The 8,626-nt window shown below is 50.2% G+C and overlaps 1 pseudogene; it reads left to right on the top strand.

Annotated features, from left to right (window-relative positions):
- The first annotated feature begins 3,240 nt into the window (after positions 1-3,240).
- Positions 3,241-4,888, top strand: LOC124232219 (proteoglycan 3-like; annotated as a pseudogene).
- Positions 4,889-8,626: the final 3,738 nt, after the last annotated feature.

Below are 8,626 nucleotides of genomic sequence, written 5' to 3'. Positions count from 1 at the left end.
ATTCACTCTGTAAAACTTCCCTGAGCAGTGTGCCATACTTGACAAAATGCATGTTATGCATCCACAAAAAATGTTGTAAAACGTGAAAATAATGACATAAGGGCACTGGCTTTACATTTCAAAATACAGGTTTCTGTGTGTATTTTTCCTGTCCAACAAGATATTAACTAAGCTCTGTGAAAGGAAGATGGTGTGCTTACAATGGAACCTGTGGAGCTCCTCACATCGTGCAAAGCGCAGAGCTCAAGCAACACTCAGGGCTTGTGTGTTGATCAGGGTCACAGTTCTAGCCCTGGTTTCCTGACAAGGGCCACTCCCAACACCATCCGCCAGGGACAGTTCTGAGAGCTGTACTGAAGCTGATTTCATTAGAGGTAGGTTCTGGCATTAGCCTCAGTTTACGGATGAGAAAACTGAGACACAGAAGGCTGACTCTGGGACTTGTGATTTCATTATACATCACACAACACTGCCTCTCAAGATGGCAAGACACACCCTCTGCACAATGTGGAGGTGGACAGACTCTCGGGAGGCAGAGTGTGAAAACCCTATGAACATAAATGCAAACAGTAAGCCAGAGACTTGGAAGGTGACGGATGTTGAAAATGTTGGCACCATTGGCTAGAGTGTCTGGAGGTAAGACTTTTGGGTGTGTCCAAAAACGCGAGGACTTGGGAGTCAGACAGAGTACGGTCAGCATGCTACTTCTTATGAGTTGTGTGAGCTAATGGATGGACATCACTGTGGTCATTGAGGAAGTCATTGGAATGTCTTTGCCCAGGGTCCGTGTGCAAAGAAAACTGGGTCAAGGCAGAGGAGGGGCTGGCTGTGGAGAAGGGAGGTGAGTGAGAGAAGGCAGAGGGAAGGTAGTCATGAGTGCAAAAGGAGCCTGTCTCTGGTTTAGAACTGTCTCTCACTTGCTGTGTGATCTTGGGCACCTTGTTTAAGTGCTCTGAGATGTCATTTCCTCATCTGTAAAACAGGGATGTTGAAATGAAGCAACACATGCAAAGCTTGTGATGCTGGTTCAAGAGAGTGGTTGACCCTACTTGTCAACCCAACCACTCCTTGAAATGATGCCTCTGGCCTCGGCCCCAGGACGGGGGAGAACAATGAGGACGAGGTTTAGTCCTCTACCCCCTCCTCCACTAAGAGGTCTGAAGTTTGAAACCCAGAGACCAGGGTTTGGGGGCCCTGGAATTGGCCAACCCCCCTAGTCAGCTAGATAAACTGAGGATCTGGTCCATGGGGCTGCGGAGATAACGGTCAAGACGGTTATTCTGCAATCAGGCCCAGAAGTAACCTCTCTGATACTTCTCCATTTGTAGGTGCCTTGAGTGAACAGAGGAGAAGGAATCCAGGCCTTTTCACACTTTGGTAACCTGTTCTTGGTGCCCTGAGAACTTGGGGGCTGAGCTGGATCTGAGGAAAACCATTAGGTCACAGAGTTGAGTCCTCCACCCCGACAAGTCCACTAGCTCTTGGCAGTGATATCCAGCAAAGTCACCGCTTAGCACTTGCTAGTCTCTCCTTGGACTGCACTGAATTTGGCTGGAGCTTGGTTCATGGAAGTTTTGATATTTTTGCATTTATTTTGACTTTTAAGAAAGATTGCATTGAAATTTTGTTTGCTTGATTTCTGCATCCTTAAATCTTGCTTCACTCACTTGTCCCTAGTCCTGACCTTGTGATAATAGATGTCTGGTGGGAGGAGGGCGGTGGGGTGGGGTGGGGAGGGTGGTCCACCAATGTCTGAATGACTCTGCCTGAGGCTTTCCATTCGAGCTGTTGCCTCCTTGCTGGAAAGATATGACCTGAAGTTGGACAAAATGGCATATTCTAGATCAGTGGTCCTCAACTGGGGTCATTTTGCTCCCCAGAGGAGATTTGGAAATACGCAGAAACCTTTTTGATAGTGATGACTTGGAGAGGTGCTATTGGGCTCTGGTAGGTAGACACTGGTCTATGCTACTAAATGCTGCTAAACTTCTTACAATGCACAGGGCAGCCCCCCACAACAGAGAATGGACTCCAAATAGAGTGCAAAGGTTGTGCATCTTGATCTAGATCCTCTGTACAGAAGAAAGAGCATAGGTGTTTCACACATTCAAGGTGAGAAAGGGAGGGAGAGGGAGAATGAGAGTGAGGAAAGGAGGGAGGGAGGGGGAGAGAGGGAGACAGAGGTTTCAGCGCCAAAAAGACTTCGAAATCCTGGTTCACCCGCTTCCAGTGAAATCTTAGCCAGTCACTTTCCCTCTTTGAATCTCACTTTTCATGTCTGTGAAATAGGGATAATCATATGTCCTCACGGGATAGAGATGAAAGTGAAGATTCAAGGACGTGATGCATATAAAGTGCTTGTTGTAGATAAGGGCCAAGGGGGCCTGAGGCTCCCTTCACCTCCTACCTCCTCCTCTCATGGTCTCCCGGATCCCTGGATTCTCCACTCCATTTGTTGGGATATTGACCAAAGGGAAGTTGATCCTTGGATTAAGGATTATTGTTCAGATGGGGCCCTTTAGGGACAGTAATAACAACTTTGCCTCCACTATAGATATCTGGGGTCTTCTCGAGCACTCCAGGGTGGATGGCAGTAGACCCCAGGAGGCAGGTCCCTGCAGTCATAGTAGAGAGCAGGGCTCGGGGGGAGAGGATTGAGCGAACTCCTGATCAGCTCCAATGCCTCGCACCCCACCCTGAGTCTCTTCCCACTTCCCCAAAGCCCAGTATAAGGGCTGCCTCTGGGGCCCAGCAGCCAGAGACACTGAGAGGAGAGCCCAAGACTCTCAGGAGGTGACTGCTCCCCTGGCTGCCCATGGAGGAGGGGTCCAGGGCTTGGGAGGAAGCGGAACCCTATCTGGCAAACACCTCAGAGGTCTGTCCTTAGGACCCTAATGGCTACACTTCTTCCCTCTTCTTCTCCACTGTGAGTGAAATTTGCCTTGTTCCTGAGCAGACCTGTTCCTCCAGGGTCTGGGCTAAGTGTTGTTCCAGCGAGCAGTGATGGAGTTCTCAGGAAAAAGGGGACTTTTCACGTTGCGTCGACACCCCCATGTCCTTTCCCTGATTCTCCAGCACAGAGTCTGTTCATTGGACAAGGAGGAATCTCTCTAGTTTGCCCTTTAATAAACCAGTTAAACAAACTTTTCTTCTTTGCCGTGTGACAGGGGCTGTGCAGACACACTGGACATCTCAGGGAGGAAAAGTGGAACTGTGTCCCTCTCACAAGACTGAGTAGATATGAAACGCCCTCTGCTCCTGCCCCTTCTCCTGCTGGGGACAGTTGCTGCTCTTCATCTGGGTAAGTCCTCCCCTTCTCGTCTCATCTTTATTTCTCTTTTCTCCTCTTTTCTGCACCCTTTTTGCACTGGTGGGGCCGAGGCCACAGCCTCCCCTCTTCAGTTGACCCAGCTCATCTCTGTTAAGATTTCTTCTGCACTCACAACTGTGACCTGAACTTTCTATCAGGGCTCCTTCACAGAGAAAACCATCCACTTGTGTAGGCGAAGGGCTTCTCACAGGTGCTTCCTCCCACCCCCAAAATACACACCTGTGGTGTCAGCCAGAAGTCAGGTTCTCATCCATTTGTGCATGTGACCCGAGTTCTTGCCTCACCCAACACCTCAGCGATCCTTCTAGTCTTGGTGCCAGGTGGCGTCCATAGGAAGGCTTGAATTGGATCAGAGCTGTCCACGGCACTGGAACAGGGGAGAACTTATGTGATGGCAAGTTACCTCTTCTTCCCAGAGAATGATGACCCCCATTTGGACATCCGAGAGACACAGACAGACCTGATCCATGATGTGGAAGGTTCAGGGGAGCAAGAGGGGGAGTTGTCTCTGACAGAGGAGGTGATTCAGTCAGAAGGAGAGGAGGCTGAGCCTTCCACCAATCAAGACACCTTTGAGGATGAGCAGGCCGTGGAGTTGCACCCAGCTGCCCTAGGTGAAGACTTGCAGTGCCCCAGGGAAGAGGATGCAGTTCAATTGTCTGGCCCTCCTGGGTGCAAGACCCGCAGCTAGCGCTTGCTGCAAACTCCTACGACGTTTTGGGATGCTGAGGTGAGTGGCAGCAAAGCTACTGTGGAGGATCTGATGGAGAAGAAGAGAGTGGATTCAAACTCCTGTTCCATACACATTTAGACTAGTGGTTATCAAAGCCTAACATGCATCAGAATCTCCTAGTGATATTAAATCTGTTAAAAAACAGATTTCTGGGCCCCTTCCCCCAAAATTTCTGATTTAGCAAGTCTGTGATGGGGCCCAAGAGTCTGCATTTATACCACATTCCCAGGTGATGATGATATTGTTGCCTGGGGACTGCACTTTGAGAACCACTGATTTGGACAAAGTTTTTGGTATTAGATAGACCTGGGTTCAACGCTGGCTCTGCCTGTCAATGGCTGAATTACCTGGGAAAGTCACTTCACCGTTCAGAGCTTCAGTATCTTCATTTGTAAAATGGAGACATATAGTTCCAAGCTCTTAGACTTCTGGTGAAGTTTCAATGAGATAATACATGGAAAGTATTTAGAATAGTCCCTGGGTCATTGTAAACTCTCAATAAATGGGGGCTATAATGATTCTGAGTATTATTATTATTTCCTGCAAGAAGTTCCTGACAACAGTAAAAGGAGGAAGCGATGAGATTGAAGGGGGCAAGTAGGTCCCCGCTTTATGAACTGAAAAGTGATGTAGGGCTGTCTGCTGGAGACTCATGGACTTGAACAAAAGGAGAGTGAATTCTTTACACCACCTCTTCTTCTCTGCAGAATGTCTGCAGGAGGCGCTACCGAGGCCATCTTGTCTCCATACACAGCTCCAGCTTAAACCGTCGCCTCCAGCACATGATCAAGGATATTCCCCAAGGCCAGGCCTGGATTGGATGATACTTGTTGCCCTTGGTAAGTGAGGGGCCAACTCCCAGGTACAGGAAGTTCTTTCTGATCACCTCGAGGGTACACCTGCTGGCCTCCAGTCTTATCCCAGCAGCTGAGGTGACGTTAGGCAGGTGGTGATGAGCTGGAGCTGGCTTCTACTGGCTCTGGAGAATCAGTGATTAGGCACATCTCTTCCCAACTCCATGTTCAATGACTTCATGCTTGTAGCTTGAAATCTCCCATGGTGGATGAATTTACACCAAGGAAATTGGCAACTGCTACTAGTCCCTCTGCCTTCTCACCTTCCCCCAGAGATGGTTGTTAAACACTTACCAGCACACCACTGGCGTCATGAGATAGGTTCACATCTTGGGAACCTTGGCCCATCTTGGTCACTCACTAGCTGAATGACTTCCTTGAGCCTCAGTTGTCTCATGTCTAAAATGGAGTCCTTGTTCTGTTGGGATTGTGGATGAATAAGTGCCATCATATTTGCTACTAAAATGTGGTCCATGAAGCAATAGTATCAGCATCCCTTGGTAGCTTGCTTGAAATGCACAATCTTGGGCAGCACCTCAGACCTCCTGAATCAGAATCTGCGTTTCAACAAGATCCCCAGGAGATTTGTATATAGAACGAAGTTTGAGAAGCCTACTCTGTGTGATGATGCCATTGCCTGCACTCAGGGATGGATCTCTAGGGTATCTGGCTTCTAGCCGGGTGAACAGTGAGAAGAGATTATACATATAGTGAGTGTTCAGAAAGGGATGCTTGGTGCTCAGTGGGCATTCTCTGGAGACCATGATTATCTGTGTCTTCCTGGACGTCAGCCCTCTGATGCAGCCTATCCCTTCTCTAGCCCCCGAAACCGATATGTTCCTGGACTGATGGGAGCCGCTGTGATTATAAAAATTGGGCCCTGCAGAAGCTTGGAACTATGGGAGTTGGCTGTTTTGCTCTAAGCAGCAGAGGTGAGGGGAACTGGGAAAGGGGAAGGGGGTCACTGTGGACTCTTACATACTATCCTTTTGAGCTGTCTCAACACTCCTCCCCAAACTCACACCCTCCCCACAACCGGACAGCCAACGTCCTCTCTTTGAGAAGGGCTGAGATGTAGGGAAGATTCCTCAAAGCAAAACCAGGTGATGGGGTACCCCGTGTGGGGGCTAGATGCGGGCTTTCCATCTTTTGGCCTGGGGTGGGGAGGCGTCCTTTCCCACTTCTGATATGACGGCGACAGATGAGAGTAGCAGATGTGAATTTAAGTGTGGATGAGGGATGAAGGAAAGATGTGGGAATTAGGGATGGCTGACAGACAGTTCTCCAGCTTTCAACAGCGTGGATGAGGGATGTGAGGGAGCACAGTACAATGGCTAAGACCATAGGCGCTGGAGTAAGACTGCTGAGGTTCACATCCTGGCTCTGCCACTGGCCTGCTGAGACACAGGCAAGTTATTACCCCCAGTAAGCCTCAGTTTCCTCATCTGGGAAATGGGGATGAGCTAGCACCCATCTCTTGGAGTCATTGTGAAGATGAAAGCACTCAATCACCCTGCTTCCTTCGCTGTGGGGGAGCTCAAGAAACATGAGCTGGTAGGGATGTGTAGGCAACATATGGCTGACTGATCACAGCCACAGCAGGCGAGGCAGGGTATGAGGTGGCTGAGGAGGGAAGGAGGGGGGCACAAGCCACACTCAGATGGGCAGCTGACCTCACTGTGCTCTCTACTCCCTGATGGTCACTGGCGAGTATTTCCTTGCAGCAGGCATCTGCCCTTCATCTGCTCCTTCTAAGCCGCTGACTCGGAGACCCTGCCTTGAAGCCTCCTGCCTTCACATCTTCCCGTCTGCCCCCTGGACACTGGGCTGGTCCCCTTGTCCCTCCTGGCAATAAAACCACACTTCCCACAGCATTTCCTGACTCGTTCCTTCACTGCTCACTTTGGAGCACTCCCTGGGTTTGGACAGGCCTGGAAGCCATCACTCCCGCAGGGTGGGGCTTTGAGGAAAGTAAAAGGTGGTGGAGTAGGGCTCCGGGTAGGGGGTGGGTGGGTTGGTGAGCTGTTGGGCTGCAGCGCCACCTGGGGGCGGAGCATGGACTCCGGAGGACCCTTCTCAGCCCCGCCTTGGGGATTCCCACCCCTCCCCCCAAGCTCTGGGGGAAGATCCCATACGGTGGGGGGTGGGGAACTGGCCGTCCTGTTTTGTTTGGGTTCAGTATGCAGGGTGGGGTTGGGTGGGAGTGGGTGGCTGTCAAAAACAGAGCTGATCTTGCTGATTCAAGGATTGGGGTGGAGCAGTGAGATGCCATCTGGATAAGCATGTGGGAGGGAGGAGAAAGTAGTCTTGTCTACTTGTCTTGCAGGCAGCCTGTTCCTCTATTCCTCTGTCTTGTTGACCTCAGATACTGGCCCCTGTTTTCCATTCTTCCAGCCACTGTGGGTGAATTGAAAGGCCCCAACTGCTTGTGAGATCTGTTCCCCACTCCATTCCCAGGAGGGTGGCTGTCCTTCCCTCTCCCCCATCTGCAACCTACCCCTAAAGGGGCCACATTCTCAAGATGGAGGTGCCTCCCAGCAGGAGGGTCTTGGGGCCAGTCAGGGTATCTGGTAGCATGTGGCTCCCATGCTGTGTCTACAGCCCCAGACCTCACCTTCTCTCCCTCACCCCGAGTTCTCTGACCCAGGGGACATAGAGAGAGAGCACTGTTGCTGCTCTCCACCTTGTTCGAGGCAGGATGCTTGGCTCCCGGTAGGATCTGGAGTTGATGAAGCAGAAGTTCAGACCTGAGACTGGATATTAAGAAGGCAGACAGCCTTGGGTTGTGGGGATAGAATGAGGGGGGCACACTGAGACAGAAATACTCCTTTAGGTGTCATTCTACATGGTGCACAGGGAGAAGGTACAAATATTTCTGGAGATGCACGTGCACATGCATGTATATGTATTTGGGTGTGTAAGCGAGTCACTCTTTGTATACCTGTGTGTATCTGTGTATGTGTGAATCTGTATATGTAAATGTGCGTAAATCTTTGAGTCAGTGTGTATTTGTGTGTTGTTTGAGGTTGTACCATTTGTACATCTCTCTGTATTAATGGATAGGCCTGTGTGTCTGTGGACACCTATGAAGCTCTGCACCGTAAGATGCCTGAATCTGTGTGTGCACGCATGTGTGTACTTGTGTGTCTTTGGCCAGTATGTTTTGGGGTGTGCAAACATGTTAGTGTGTGCCTGAGCACACCTATGTACAGGTCTACATTTGTGTGTGAACATGAGTGTGTACCTGTCCAGGCATCTGATGGGATGTGGAGTTTCAGGAACAAAAAGAACAGTCTCCCAGATGTGCTTTTTTTCTAAAGGTTTTGGAGGTGGTGGAACAGGACAGGGTTGGAGAACCCCAGGGGAGGTGGGTGGCGAAGAAGCAGCAGGGCTGAGTTCCCTGAATATGAGCGGTCCTCTGACAACGGGACCACGGGTCTTGGGCTTGCCATGGATCTCACCAATGCTGGACCTCAGGGACCACTTCTTGTGAAGAGGCCTGTCCTCCGCAGAGGGGTATGTCCATCTGCCCAGCCCAGGGGATGAATCCTGATTGATCTAAGCCAACTGAGGCAGTCGCTTTCCTCCTTGCTAATGAGAGTAGAGGTGGGCATGTTCTCCAGTCCTTGTTAATGAGGTGAAGGGGTTGTGTTCATGAGGAATTTAAGGGTATTTCTCTCCTTGTTGGAAGATGAGAGCAGTGCAAAA

This window comes from Equus quagga, unplaced genomic scaffold (genome assembly GCF_021613505.1).
Source record: "Equus quagga isolate Etosha38 unplaced genomic scaffold, UCLA_HA_Equagga_1.0 HiC_scaffold_3392_RagTag, whole genome shotgun sequence".
Lineage (NCBI taxonomy): Eukaryota > Metazoa > Chordata > Mammalia > Perissodactyla > Equidae > Equus > Equus quagga.
The sequence above is the reverse complement of the archived record's forward strand: the minus strand, read 5'-3'. Positions and strand labels throughout refer to the sequence as shown.